Here is a 16,824-nt window from a genome sequence, read left to right as displayed (position 1 = left end):
TACACTTTGAGTTGAGTTTTGTGCATGGTTAGAGATAGTGGTTTGTTGAAGAGGCTGTCTTTTCTCCAGTGCATATTTTTTGCATCTTTGTCTAATATATCATAATTGTAATTTTGTGGGTTAGTCTTTGTGTCCTCTATTCTGTACCATTCATCTTCCAGTCTGTTTTTTTTTTTTTTTTTTTTTTTTTTTTTTTTTTTTTTTTTGCCAATGCCATGCTTTTTTGTTACCATTGCTCTGTAGTCTAGTTTAAGGTCTGGTATAGTGATGTCACCTGCTTCACTCTTCCTGCTAAGGATTGCTTTAGCTATTCTTGGTCACTTATTTTTTGAGATAAATTTCATGGTTGCTTTTTCTATTTCTATGAGGAATGCCATTGGGATTTTGATCAGAATTGCAGTAAATCTGTATAGTGCTTTTGGTAGTATGGCCATTTTGGTAATATTATTTTTGCCTATTCATGATCAAGGTAGATCTTTCCATTTTCCAAGGTTCTGTAGTTTTTCTTGTTTAGATCTTTCACCTTTTTCATTAAGTTGCTTCCCAAGTATCTTATTTTTTTGAAGTTATTCTAAATGGGGTAGTTATCTTCATTTCTTTCTCAGAAGATTTTTCACTAATATACAGAAATGCCTTTCATTTATGGGTGTTGATTTTATATCCTGCTACATTGCTAAATTTATTTACTAGTTCTAGATGTCTTCTGGTGGAGCTTTTTGAGTTTTCTAGGTTCACAATCATATCTAGCATTTGTAGGTAAATGGATAACATTGGAGAATATAAAGTTAAGTGATGCTAGCCAATTCCAAAAAATGCCAAATGTTTTGTCTGATATAAAGAGGCTGACTCATAATGGGGTAGGGAGGGAGAGAATGAGAGAAATGGATGAATTTTAGATAGAGCAGAGAGATGGGAAGAAAAGAAAGGGGGCAGGGAATTAACAAGGATGGTGAAATGTAATAGAGTTCATTATCAAATGTACATGTATGAAGACACAAATTGGTATTACCATACTTTATATACAACCAGGGATATGAAAAATTGTGCTCTATACATGGAATAAGAATTGTAATGCTTCTGTTGTTACTTATCTTAAAAAAAATGATAAAAATATGAAAAAAAAGTTTATAAATTATATACATTAAAATGTGCATATTACATATAGAATATATGTTTATATATAGGTCTAGGGGAAGGCAAGTCTCTCTCCTGAATTTTTAAAAATCACTTAATTTATTAATTTGTTCTAACTTGCTATTAGAGCAGAATGCATTTAACTTCATAGTACACAAGTGGAGCACAAAATTTTATTTCTCTTATACCGAAATTATAGTTACAAAACCCGTGTACCTCTACTTTGTGTACAAAAAATTTCCATCTCATTCCACTATCTTACTTACCTCTATACCTTCTCCCATCACCTCCCTCCCCTTTGTCTTATTCAAAGTTTCTTCAGTTCTTCCATGCTACCTCACACTTCCCTCATTTTGGATCAGCATCCACTTAGAAAAGTAAACATTAGGTCTTTGGTTTAGTGGATTGGTTTACTTGCCTTAACATGATATTCTCCAACTTCATCCATTTACTTCCCAATTCCATAATTTTATTCTATTTTAATGCTCAGTAATATTTCACTGTGTATATAAACCATATTTTCTTTATCCATTCATCTATTGAATAGCATATAGATTGGTTCTATAGTTTGCCTATTGTGAATTGTTTTTCTATGAACATTGATGTGGATAAGCCACTGTATTATACTGTTTTTAGCTCTTGTTGGTCTAAACTGAGGAGTGGGACAGCTGGGTCAATGATGGTTCCTTTCCAAGTTTTCTAAGGAATCTCCTTATTCTTTTCCAGGTTGGTGTCACCAATTTAGAGACCTACCAACAGTGTAACAGTGGGCCCTTTTCTCCACATCCTCACCAAAATATATTTTTGCTTGTATTTTAATAACTGTCATTCTGATTGGAGTGAGATTAAATTTTAGAGTAGTTTTGATTTGCAATTCTTTAATTGCTAGAGATGTTGGATTTTTTTTGATTGATTGATTACTTATTTTAGTTCCTTAGCCCATTTCATTTAGTGATTGGGAAACTTGTTTTTTTGGTATTAAGTTTTTTAAGTTCTTTATATATTCTGGAATTTAGTGTTCTATCTGATGTGCATGTGGTAAAAATTTGCTCCCACTCTCTGGTATCACTTTTTGCCTCACTGATTGTTTCTTTTGCAGAGAAGAATGTTTTAAGTTTGAATTCATCCCATTTAATGACTCTTGTTTCTATTTCTTGTGCTGTAATAGTATTTTTAAAAAAGCAAAATTTCAAATACCCTAATTACAGGTATATGACATCATGCATAGCAAAACAGTTCATCTTGATTTCAAGCCCATTCTCTTAAGGCCGTTGGGTCTATGGCCATGTCATAAAATTAGAAATATACCATTAATCAATTTAAATAATAGACTCAAATCTTTGGATCTGGAGAAAAAACATATACACACACACACACACACACACACACACACACCATACACTTTCTGTTAGAGTTAAATAATATATTTCAAACCCTAATCAATCTTCCTCTGTTCATATTAACACTGGATTTGGGCATTTTGTTCCAGTAATAAGGCATATTTTATATACATTTAAATTTCCAGGAAAATCTTAGAAGTTTTTGCTTTGATTTCTTCTTTAACAAAAAGTAAAGCATGGAAATAGTTTGACCAGTTATTATTATAGATTAACTTGGGAAAATGGTCACTTTTATAATAGTTTTATCTTTTGTAAAAATGTTAAATATTTGAGTCTTTTATGTGATTTTCTGTATTTTTATTTTCTCAAATACTGCATATTCCTTTTATAACTATACTTTCATGAAATGCAATATTCATGTGACATCGGCAAAAAACATACATTGTATTTTATAGTATTTGTCAAACTGGATATAATACATCAAAAAAATTCTAGCTCCTAGAATTTACTTTTTATAAAATTTAATAATTATTTCTTTCTCTTTAACCATGCACCTTGGTTCCAACTCTGGAGGAATATGGCTGTATTCTCATTTACAGTTGGTTTAATTTTAGTCTCTGTTTCTTGTGTGAGTGTATCATATACATTTCATTACAAAATAGTTTCTACAAATGGATAATAAAAGTTTAAATTATTATTTTCCTCTTTTGTGAATGTATTTATTCCACATTTTCATCAATACTATTTAATTCATCTATATGATATGATTTTGAGTTTTTATCATTATTTAACACTTAGATATATCCCTTTTAAAGTGGCTCTTCAAGAATTTATTCTGTTTTTCTTTTGCAATATGTTTTATTTTTTTCTTCTTATAAGCATTCGATTATATGTGAGGAAATTATTTTTTTTTACCTTGTCACTTTTGCACCTTTAATGTAAAAATTTGATGAATAGATTTTTTTGTATTAATATTTTGTAATTCATAAGTTTAAAACTGTTATATTGTATAATTTTGAAAACAAATAAACTATTTTTTTTCTTTTGTGATATTAGGGATTCAACCAAAGTGTCCTATTGCTGAGCATATTCTCAGTTCTATTTTAAATTTTATTTCCAGATGGGGTTTGCTCAATTTCTTCAGTTGGCCATAAGTTTTCAATTTCATGTCTTAGCCTCCAGAATAGAAGATATTTCAGGTGTGCACCACCATATGCACCCTATCTTTTGTATGAAACCCTGAGCTTTGTACTTTCTTACATATTTCAGTATTATTTATTAATAACTTATATTCAGCATTTAATGTGTCAAAATATGTTGTTATAATTTCTGAGTTAAGGGATAAAATAGCATTTTATTATCACACTGTTTTCCCAATATCCTAGCATCTTTCTTTGAAATGAATGCCATTTTTTCTCTTCTATGCACAGTAATCTTCATTATGTATAACTGCCTAAGTAACAAGAGACTTATTAAGAGTTTTGTTGTTGTTTTCTGAAGTTCCACCATTTATTTTATTATGAGGTTTACCCTGATTGATTTAAATTCATAACATCAATCATGTGGCATCATGGTAGTTCAGTCAGCAGTAGACTTTATGTACAACAGTGGATATATCAAAAGTTTTAGCCATGTACTTGTCTATATCATCTAGATTCTTGTCATTACACTCAGAGAATTGGAAAATTGCAAAAGATTCTTAGGATAAATTTTCCTGAGTGTATTTCCATCAAGTGAGAATTTATTATATATGCATATATTTGAAATTATATACTGTATATTTGAGATAATTTTTCTTTGTTGAATTTTCAAATTTGCTTGTGCTTTTTAAGTTGTATCTGCTTTTTTTTTTTTTTTTTTTTTTTTTGTACTGAAGATTGAACTCAGGGGTGCTTAACCATGAAGCCACATCCTCAGTCCTTTTTTTATATTTTATTTAGAGACAGAGTCTTGCTTAGTTGCTAAATGCTCACTAAGTTGTTCAATACTATATATATTGTATATAATATTGTCTTAGAATTTATGATCCTTTTTTTTATCCTCCTCAGTCACTGGAACTAAAGTTGTCCATCACTAGACCGGGCTCATTTGCTTTTTAAAAGCACCAACATTGATATTGGTAACTCTCTCTGTGCTATGTTCATCTTTAATAGCTTCTAATTTTGCTCATTTGCTTAAGATTTTCTTTACTTTTAGTTTATAAAATTTACTTTTCATTGGAATGGATGATTTGATAATAAATTCTAGTCATTTTATGGCTTACTAAGTTTTTTTCTGTATGTTTTATTTCAACCTCAGGTTTAGATGAATTCCATTTTTTTTCCAGCTCTATGGAGGTCTAAGTAAAATATAATATCCTGTATAGATATTGTTAATGAAATGGAACCACAATTTTACCCAGTTTTTCGACTTTGCAGTGTATACCCAAATAATATAAAATCAGCATACTCACATTGACACAGCCACATTAATGATTATAGCAGCACAATTCACAATAGCTAAGCTATAAATACAACCATTCAATGATGAATGGGTCCATTCAGTGATGACAGGATAAAAAAATGTTGCTTATGTACACAATAAACTATGAATCAGTCATAAAGAAGAATGCTTTTATGACATTTGTCAGTAAATGGATGAATCTGGAGATTTTATGCTAAGTAAAACAAACCATTTCTTTAAAACCAAAGGTTGAAAGTTTTTGCTGATATGTGAAATCTAAAGCTCATAAAGTGGGGAAGGGTAAGAAAAAAAGATCACTAGATTGCACAATGGTAAACAATAAATAAATAAACAAAAGGGAAAGGGATAGAAATATTAAAGACATATATGTCTTTAATATTTCTATCCTCTAACATATACTCAGCCTACCATGATAGCCACCAAAAAGAACAGGATTTTAATTAGTATAAGATATATCCCATGCTTTCATAATGCCATAAAAATTGATTTTACTATCAGGTAGAACTAGAAAGAACCATTAAAATAAAAAAAAATTATATTTGTTTGTAAAGCTACATGTATATTTTATTATAAACATCATACAATATATACATCAATCAAAGTTTTTATATATATGTATTTATTATTTTGTATGTTATAAATTGTTAAAATTATAAAAAGGAAAATCCAAACAGGATTGTTTTTGCTATTTTTTATATTAATAACATACTAAATACCATAAAATGTTTGAAATTAAATTCATTGTTAAATATTTCCATTAAGTGGTCTGTCTACCTTGTTACATTTCAAAATTTCTCTTATATCATTGGTATTGGAATTACTAGAGATTTCACTACATATTCAGAATAGCCAGATCCATCAGAGAAATAAGAAATGAGATTCTACACTTTATTAAATCTCTGATTAGTGGTTGTGCATTAAAATTTGATCATTCCCTTTCTTAATTACCATTATTTTCTCATCTGAACAATGTGTGTAATATAGATTATAATATAAAAAATTACAAAATATATATTTTGTGGTAATGCCTGAGTTTTATATTGTGTTTCATAAATGCAGAGTATATATACTTTTTTGAACTTAAATCAGTTTATCTGCAGAAGTAGATAATAGTATCATTGTGTTCCAAAACACCACCTACATGATAGTATATTAACTCTCATTTTAACTTCAATTACCTTACAGACTGTGAAAATGTTCATGTGTTCAATGTGTTATTTATTTATGTTTTCTTATTTCAGGACCTGTTAAAATTCAGGGATATAGCCATTGATTTTACTGAAGAAGAGTGGGAATGCCTTCAGCCTGCTCAGAAAAACTTATATAAAGATGTGATGTTAGAGAACTATAGAAACTTTGCCTTCCTTGGTAAGTTTAATTTCCCTTTAAAATTTTTAATTAATAATTATTATTTAATTTACTTCTGTTGTATCTTCTGGGAACTTCTCTATGAGTTTCAGATTTGTGTTTCAAATAAAAAGGACATTTTTAGTACAAATATTGTACTCTTTATATTATTGTACTCTTTAATCTCTCTCTTTCTTGGTGTGTTGTACATTCTCCACTTTAGATAAGTAGTACTTAGCATAATTTAGTGATGTAACTATTGTAGTCTACACATAACAGGGGACACAGCTGAGACGTTCAAATGGAGAAAACCAAACTAAAAAATGTTGGCAGAGTAGTTATTCAGCAGAAAAAATTTTCAGATGCTTAGCTTTATTTCTTTTGATTGTAATCATTGAACACATACTGCCCTACATTTATTACATTTTCAAATTTTTTGTAGTCCTCTGTTTTCTTCTTTAGTGATGTCCCAGTTTATTCAGATTAACCACCAAAACTTACCTTTTGTGCTGAGGGCCATCATGATCTGTTACAAATCTTGTGAGGAAACCTGTAAAGAAGCAAACAGAAGAGAGAGACACACTCACAGTGAAAAAGAACAAAGAAAAAAACTTGCCACTCCTCTTCATGGCTGCACATAGTATACCCCAAAATTACATAGCTTCTGTTACCATGACTACATTATAACCTAGTGTTATTTTAACCCCAAGTGCTAGCTAATGAAGATAAGGTACAGTTACTACAAACATAGAGCCCCTTCTCCCTAAGGACATTACCACAGAAACTAGATAGTGCACCTGTAGAGTTGTCTTAATAGCTTCAAGGAGAAACTGCCAGGCATTACTATTGTGGAACTCAGGGTTCCAGTTATCATCACCCCTACCCTTTCCTGCCTATTTCCAAAGTCAGAATACCTACAGCCTCCCCTCCTTTTTTAAGGCCTTTTGAATAAATAATATTACTTATCTTCTTAATGCTCGTGGGGGCAAAAAATAAGGCAGCCATTGAAAACAGCAAGTGCCAACATCAGTAAACATCCACCTATGAATATTTTTTGACCCAGATCAAATTGATTAAACATGAAATTATCCAATCTAACAAGGCTAAACATCAATCATCATGTTGGACCTTATTAATGATATCTTTAAGGTAATCTAACTCTTTTGAAATAAAATTACTATTATCACTTAAATTGAAGGAACACATGTTATTAAACTTCTGATATCCATTATGATGTAGCAATACCAGACAATCAATTGCAGCATGAATGTCAAGTATGGCTTGACAATGTTGTTTTTATTCTTTATTAAGCATATTAACGGCCATGGAGGCATGGCTAATACTTTTTATGATAGGATAGGTGAGTTTCATAATAGTTTTGTAAGCCCGTAGACCTAGTCCAGGAAAACCCTCTAAGGAGAATGTCAAAGCATCAAATTCTGCCTTAGTGTGAAGGTTTACTGAATTATCACAGTTTTTATCAAGAAGTATAGATCTTTTATAAATAAATTGCATAGGATGGTGACCTATTAAATACTATGTGGATGGTAAGGACACAGTTATTCTGCTAAGAAAAGAATGAATACCGTGAGAAATTTTTGCAAGTAACAATTTCATTCAAGTGAGTCAAGATATTTTAATGGGTTGTAGAAGTCCAGGATCTGACAGTACTGAATTTCCCACAGCTTATGTACAAAAAATGAGTAACACTGTTATTGAGACCAAAACATTTACAGAGTTTTGTGTGAGTTTAGCAATCAAAGCAGTAACTAAGTTATCCGGAGTACATTCTAACCTATTTGAGCCAACACCTTTTGAGCTAAGGCTGTTAATGGTTTTATATCCCTCCAAGTAAGTGGAATTATAGTGTCTTGTGTTCATCTTTTAATGTTTCTCCTCATCTGAGGAGAATGATTATTCTCTTCTTTGAAGGGACTCTTATCTTCCAGGGTTAAATGAAACTTTTGAATCAGCTTGTGAAGTCTCTGATGTACATTCAACATTCCTATATTTTATACATCAAGCTAGAGTCAAACAGGACATGTTGGCATAAGTATAGCAGTTCATGCTTTTCCCCACATGATCAAAGGCATAGGATCTTGTCATGCTGGTCAGGTGGAATCTTATATATTACATTTTTTTTTTTTTTGTAATGGCTGTTTGAGAATAAAATGTCCATTGAATGCACATGACCAATTTTGATTATTAACTTTATGTTGTATATTGAGCACCTTAACTGTAAATAAAACAATATTTAATACATATTAATATGAGAGAGGCTAGATCTTTGTTTGTCTCTGTTTTAAAAGGCAAGTATTAGGATACAATTTGCTCATTCAACCATAGCTCGTCCAAAAGGATTATGAGAAATTTCATTATTTAAAACTATATCTCATTGACTAAAAATTGTGCAAAAGGATGAGATGTAAAGGCAGGGGCATTATCCATCTTTAAACAAATAAGGCTTCTAGGAGCAGATTACGTTTGGTTTCTTTCCATGCTCTCTGCTGGAACTGAATTGGCAGTTTTGTTTTGTTTTTTTGTTTTTGTTGTTGTTTTTAGATTCAATTCTGTTAGTCAATTTTTTTCTTTTGTATTGTGACTTGCAACAATGCATTAATAATCATAAATATTTTGAAGTGAATAGCTCATTATACTTCTATTTTGTAAGTTGTTTTCTATATTTCTTATTATTTTCTATTTTGATTAATGATTTAATTTCTGGATCATTGTTTTTTATTGTGGTATGCTTGGATTCTTTTCATATATATATATATATATATATATATATATATATATATATATATTCCCTTTATATATCCTATAAGTTTTGAATTTTTCCAGTATTTCACAAGTTGCTTAGACTTGTCTTAACATTGGTCCTGTTTGATAAGCCTCTCCCATATTGGTAACATTTCAGCTTTGCACACTAGGAATCCCCATGTCATTTATTCTTAAAAATTATAATTTTACTCTCTAAACTTTCTTTAAATAGTTATTTAGTGTTCTTTGAGTAATTCATAATGGTCAGTACCCTAATGTTCAGTTCTTAATGTTTTTTTCTTCTTCTTTTGTTACTTGGATTAAGCCATTCTAATCTTTGTTTATATTTGCTGTACTGTTTTTTATTTGTTCATTAAAGGAGCCAACAGTAGATTATATAGTAAATTTTGGGGAAAAATGTATAAAAACTTTAAAAAAAATAAAAATACACAAGAACAGTGCTGAATCCTTGTAATATTTGCTAATTGGGAGGCCATGCAAAAGTACTTCATGTTTGAGGGAAGTCACAGAAATTTAGAAACAGCATGACTCAAACAATTTTAAAAAGGCTTATAGTTCAGTGATATAGAATTTTTTCAAGCACCACACATGAAAAATTAAAAGTTTGATGATGTAAAGATCCAGAAATTCCAGTACTAAATATGTATCTATGAACAATTAAATCAGAAAATTGAAGAGATACCTCTGCTTTTGTGTTTAGTGCAAACATTGTTCTCAGTATTAAAAGTAGGCACTCAATGTATGTGCCCATCAATGATCAAATGAGTAAAAATATTGTACTTATATACTATTATTAGTTAGTAATGAAAATATTTTGTCTCATAAAGTGTTTTAAGAAATACATGTAGGACTTTGCATTAAGTCAAATGTGGCAGGCAGAGATTAAGTTGCAGGAGCACTTGATTCACATGTAGAAGTCAGTAATTTAGTGAGTAAAATTGTGCTCACCAGATACTGTGTTTTGTGTAGGGTTGATATTATAGTCAAAGTTTCCATAGTTTTGTTTTATTGATCATAAAGAGGGTCAAGAGTTTTGTTTTATCAAATGGTGAGTGTATTATGTTCTTCATAAATACTAGTTGAAGGAATACAATACCTTGTAAGAACAAAACTGATAATTATATGAAATAATGATTGTGTTAATTCATTCTGTTTAGTCATATTATCTTTTATATATAGTATAAAATACCATGATATATTTAGTAAATAAACAAAGTTGTATTTGTCAATGAAAGAAATTGTCATATCACATGAATTTACAAATATGAAAATCAATTTATTACACTTGATTGTCAAGTGTTGACTTCAGCCAAGTATTATGGCATAGACTATGCAACATTTTTATAGTCTTTTAAAATGTTTTTATGGAAAATTTTATAGACATATATGTGTATATTTCTTAGTAAAATTTGTTCATATTTGGTTTTAAGAGTCCATAGCCTCTTTACCCTTATTGACTATTTGTGGTATTATCACTCAAAATTTACTAGTTATTTTCACATCTCTATGTCATGGTAGACAAAAACCAGGTTTTGGACACTCTTTGAAAAAGCCACAAATGTTTGTATACATTTTACATTTCTCTTATTCTACTGAGAGTGAAGATAGCTGCTAGATATTTCCTAAATATGTAATGCTATCTTATGGAGGACAAAAGGCTGTGGATGATAAAAATAGCATACTTTACTTCTCTTTGTTATATTACTCTTCTTAATGATGTACTCCTCTTGGATACTGTGGTCTCTAAAAGAATTTGGGTAATATTCTCAAGTTAATTGTGTTTGTACATTTTTATTGAACTGATATATTTTTTAATTCATGATGACTTTGAACATACTAATCTGCTACACTCCTGATGTACTTATTTTACCTTAATTTCACATTATGTATGCAAAGTATATTTATCCCACTCTAGTAGGTATTGTTTTTTAAAAATTTTTGTTTATTTCAGTCATGGCTTCTCAAGACACCCAAGAATATTCACCAGAAAAGGTTATAAAACATATATTTCATAAAGTGATAAGTGTAAAATATAGAAGTTGTAATCTTGACTATTTACATCAAAAGAAAATATGGAAAACTACAAGTGAGAGTGAACACCAGAAATCATATAAAAATTCAGAGCTTGTTCATCACCAGAGAATTTATACTGGAGAGAAGCCCTACAAATATAAACAATGTGACAAAGATTTTTGTAAAAAAATAGGTCTTACTTACCACCGAAGAACCCACACTGGAGAGATGCCCTACAAATGTAAAGAATGTGGAAAAGCTTTCAGTCTAAAATCACACCTTATTTACCACAGCAGAACACACACTGGGGGGAAGCCCTACAAATGCAAAGAATGTGACAAAGCTTTCAGTCGAAAATCATACCTTATTTGCCACAGGAGAACTCACACTGGAGAGAAGCCCTACAAATGTAAAGAATGTGGCAAAGCTTTCAGTCAAAAATCACACCTTATTCACCACAGCAGAACTCACACTGGAGAGAAGCCCTACCAATGTAAAGAATGTGGCAAAGCTTTCAGTCAAAAAACAGACATTATTTACCACAGCAGAACTCACACTGGAGAGAAACCCTACAAATGTAAAGAATGTGTCAAAGCTTTCATTAAAAAATCACACCTTATTTGCCACAGTAGAACTCACACTGGAGAGAAGCCCTACAAATGTAAAGAATGTGTCAAAGCTTTCAGTCAAAAATCACACCTTATTCACCACAGCAGAACTCACACTGGAGAGAAACCCTACAAATGTAAAGAATGTGGCAAAGCTTTCAGTGAAAAATCACACCTTATTTGCCACAGCAGAACTCACACTGGAGAGAAGCCCTACAAATGTAAAGAATGTGGCAAAGCTTTCAGTCAAAAATCACACCTTATTCACCACAGCAGTATGCACACTGGGGAGAAGCCCTACAAATGCAAAGAATGTGACAAAACTTTCAGTCGAAAATCAAACCTTATTCACCACAGCAGAATGCACACTGGGGAGAAGCCCTACAAATGCAAAGAATGTGACAAAACTTTTGGTCGAAAATCATACCTTATTTGCCACAGGAGAATTCACACTGGAGAGAAGCCCTACAAATGTAAAGAATGTGGCAAAGCTTTCAGTCAAAAAACAGACCTTATTTACCACAGGAGAACCCACACTGGAGAGAAACCGTACAAATGTAAAGAATGTGGCAAAGCTTTCAGTCAAAAATCATACCTTATTCAACACAGAAGAACTCACACTGGAGAGAAGCCCTACAAATGCAAAGAATGTGACAAAGCTTTCAGTAAAAAATCACATCTTAATCGCCACAGAAGAACTCACACTGGGGAGAAGCCCTACAAATGCAAAGAATGTGACAAAGCTTTCAGTCGAAAATCATACCTTATTTGCCACAGGAGAACTCACACTGGAGAGAAGCCCTACAAATGTAAAGAATGTGGCAAAGCTTTCAGTCAAAAAACAGACCATATTTACCACAGCAGAACTCACACTGGAGAGTAGCCCTACAAATGCAAAGAATGTGGCAAAGCTTTCAGTAGAAATTCACACCTTATTTGCAACAGGAGAACTCACACCGGAGAGTAGGCCTACAAATATAAAGAAGATGGCAAAGCTTTCAGTTGAAAATCACCTTATTTGCCACAGAGAACTCACGCTGGGGAGAAGCCCTACAAATGTAAAGAATGTGGAATAGCTTTCAGTCAAAAAAATAGATCTTATTTGCCACAGAAGAACTCACACTGGAGAGAATCCCTACAATTGTAAAAAATGTTTCAAAGCTTTCATTCGAAAGTCACACCTTATTTGCACAGCAGAATCACACTGTAGTGAAGCCTCACAAATGCAAAGTATGTGACTAAGTTTTTACTCAATTATCAACCCTTATTTGCCACAACAGAATTCACACTGGAGAAAAGCCCTATAAATATAAGGAATGTGGCAAAGCTTTCAGCCATAAATCAGGCCTTATTCACCACATCAGAACTCACACTGGAGAATAGCCCTACAAATGTGAATAAGTGGCAAAACATTTAATAAAAAATAAAACTTTATTCAGCACAGCAGAAGACACCCTGGTGAATGTGAAATATAAATAAAGTGATAATACTTTTAAAGAAAAACTAAACCTCATTAACAACAGAATTTATACAGAAAAGAACCCCTACTAATGAAAACAATGTAGCAAAGCTTTTAATAAGAAATCAATTCTTTTTCACCACTAAGCTATTTATTCTGGAAAGAAGACATAAATGTAGAGAATGTAGAAACATTTTCAATTATATATCATACATTACTAGACATCAGAGAAAACACACTGGAGAGAAGATTTACAAATGATACCATCAAACCATTCCTCTAAGAAAGAGTCAACATTTAATCCTCACCACAATAACCATAGAAGAGACAAAGTTTTGAAATGTGAAAATTGACAATGTGACAATGCCTCCAAAATTTATTCACCAATACTCAGCACCTGTGGATACATACTGGTTAGAGAAAATACAAATGGAAAAAAATATTTCATAACCATATAATTATTAAAAACTACTGATTTTTGGAGAATTCATTGTGCCCAGAAACCCTAAAAAGTTAAATAATATTTTGAAAACTTATTCAAATTTTGAATTCATTGAACATCTGAAAACTCATACCAGTAGTGAACATTGAACAGATTTTGTCCAAAATGTATGCCTTGTATAAAAGTGAAACATTTATAATAAACACTTTGACAAATGTGAGAGTATAGTAAAGTCATTATTTTACATTACACCTTGATGTATATGAGGGTCAGTAAAAGACATTACTCATTTAAATATAGAAAATAAGTAGTTGTCTTTAACTTTTGCTTAAATTTTTTAAGCATTATCAAGTTATTTGGTAGAAATATCAGTCATAAATATCATATATGCATAGTGCAGAAATCTCATCTTTGAAAGCATATAATTTTTGTTTTCTAAATCAAAAAATTATGATTTTCATTTTTGAATACTGGAGAAAAGAATTATATGAAATCTATTTTTTTGATGTTTAACACTGAATTGTAACATTTTAAACTGTATTTTTTTTTTTGTATTTCAGTTTATATTTAGGGATTTTTAAACACTGAGCCACATTCTTAAGCCCTCTCCCCACTTTTTCAAATTTTGAGACTGTCTTGCTAAGTTGCTTGAAACCACACTAAGTTGCTGAGGCTGAATTTAAAGTTCTGAAACTCCTCAGTTTCTCAATTTGCTTGGATTACAAGCATGGACCATCATTCCCAATTTATAGTGCATTGTTTTTACCTATATTTACGTTATGTATTCAATATGTCCTTATAACTGAATATTTGTTTATATGTTAACACTCATGTATTTCATCCTGTTGTTAAATAACAGACATCACATTGTTCCACTTGACTAAATGTTTTATGTAACAGTAAAACATACTACTGAGTAAATAATACTGTAGCATCTCTTAATTCTTTTACACATTTTAATAAAACTTAAAGTGGAATATAATTTGCATAAGCCAGATCATTATATTTTTTTTTCTGTATGTATTTATGGTGAAATTATGAGTTATAAGAAAGACATAGATAAAGAAAATAAGCCCCAGATTTTCATATCTTGAATTACAAATTTTAACATTTTAATTTTTTAACATTTTAACATTTCCTAGTGATTTGAATAGACTGAATTTCCACAAACTTAAAGTTAGCTCTTGCATGAGAGAAGAGCTTTATCTTTCTTGTGTGTGCATAATAGCCTTCTAGACATCAGCCTCATTGGAGACATTTCATTTTTCTCTGAATGAGATCAATGATCAGTGTTTTCATGTACATTAGTAAATTTCTGACATCACTGTTATTTTATAGGTAGTGTTATTTCAGGGCAGGAGTCTGAGAAATGGATCTGGAGTCAAGGTTGAGTGAGGTCTTATACTTATGACAAAATAATTAGTGAGCTATGTTTCATAGTCTTATTTTCTGTGGACCAATTAATAAGAGGTAAACTGATAAGGTTGTATGTAAAGATTAAGTTTCTTATGATTAAATGTTGTCTTACCAGCTACAATAGGGATTATTATACATGGAATCCATACAAAAATCATATTGAATATCATTCACAATTTTATTAATATTACATATAATTCATGAAGAACTGAGTTTACAATAATATATGGCTAAGAACAAGGTCTGGGGACATTGTACACTCTCCAATATGGACACATTTATAACAGTTTAATTATACATGAAACTACACTAAATGAGAATAAAAATCAATTGGATCAACACACAACAATATACAAATAAAAACTTTTAAAGACTTAAACAAGAGACCAATAATGGATGAAGTGTGGCTTCCGAATGGTAGGGAGATAATGGACATATAACCAAAGGTAATTGAAGAAAGATAAATTACCCGCTTTGAGCTAGAACAGCATTTGAAAGAAATAGAGTGTCAAAGTTATCAAAGATTATTCACTTCCATTTGTATGCTTTGCAATACATTCCGAAAGATTTCTGCATGTTTTATTTCAGTCAAATTGAAGAACAATCCAGAAAGTTAAAAAAAAAAGAAGTATTGCTCCTCTGGTTTGAAAAGCAAGAAAAAAATAGAGAGAGATTTATTGAGCTAGAAAAAGTTACTAGTTAAAGGTAAAAAATAGAACTGAGATTTCCAGAGTCTCGGTATAATGTATTTCAGCCATCCCTGGTTTCACAGGGCATTTTTGGTTAATAAAGGATTTGTTCACTTACATACAACTTACAGAACATTGCTGTTTTTAGTCAGTCTTTTCCATTAATAACAATGATGTACCTTTCAAGACTTTCCAGCCACAAAAATACACAATTTCAGAAATCTTCTGGTTCATCCTCCATATATTCTGCTAAAAAATATGAGGTAATTATACTGTGTATTATGACCTCAGGCTATGAGCCTTCAAATTACCTTAAAATACAAAAGAATATTTTATGTTTATTTTTAAATATTGTTTTTATATTTCAAACATTCAAATCAAATTCCACAGTAATCAATGATACAAAAAACCACAAAAAAACAACTGCAATTTGGTGTCTCATCATGACTTTTCAATACCTGCTGTAGATTGCCTGTGGGTTCAACTTTTAATTTAAAAAATAATATTTTTTTCCATACAATTGGGGTGAAGTGGAGGACAAAATCTCCTGCATTGTTTTCCTGGGCAAGTCATCTAACTTGAAACAACTGAACCCCAAATAAAAATATCTTTACATTCTAATTATATCAGTTCTTAACTAATCTAGCATAAAAAAAATCCACTTTCTTCTGATTGAATACGTTAGCCCAAAGATATGTAACCTGGGAGTTAAAAGAAGTATGACATAAATGAAGAGGTCTTTTTTGCATAAGGCAAATTGCACTTTTTTGACATACATTGGGCATAGTTATGTACAAAGCTTTTCGTTATAGACCTAGGGTACCAGTTCCTCTTCTCCATGATCTCCACCTCTAGAGTTAGCAAATATTTAAGTACAAAATACCCGTTGCTATATTTTGGATCTTGAATGTCCACAGGTCTCCAGCCAGTGGTGCTATTGGGATATGGTGGAACCTTTAGGAGGTGGGGCCTAGTGGGAGAAAGTCAGGTTATTTGGAGCACGCCCTTAAAGGAAATATTAGGAGCCTGACGGCTCCTCTTCCTCTCTCTGCTTCCCCAGCTGCCATGAACAGCTTTGCTTCCTGATGTCTTCCATATCATGACGTTCTGTGCTTCATCATAGACCCAA

At 31.2% G+C, this 16,824-nt stretch overlaps 1 pseudogene; it reads right to left on the bottom strand.

Moving 5' to 3' along the window:
* Nucleotides 1-16,824, bottom strand: part of LOC139702904 (ubiquitin carboxyl-terminal hydrolase 31-like) — an 82,835-nt pseudogene that overhangs the window by 60,768 nt on the left and 5,243 nt on the right.

Source organism: Marmota flaviventris, chromosome 19 (assembly GCF_047511675.1).
Source record: "Marmota flaviventris isolate mMarFla1 chromosome 19, mMarFla1.hap1, whole genome shotgun sequence".
In the NCBI taxonomy this organism is placed as follows: Eukaryota; Metazoa; Chordata; class Mammalia; order Rodentia; family Sciuridae; genus Marmota; species Marmota flaviventris.
This window is presented reverse-complemented; position numbering and strand designations above follow the sequence as displayed.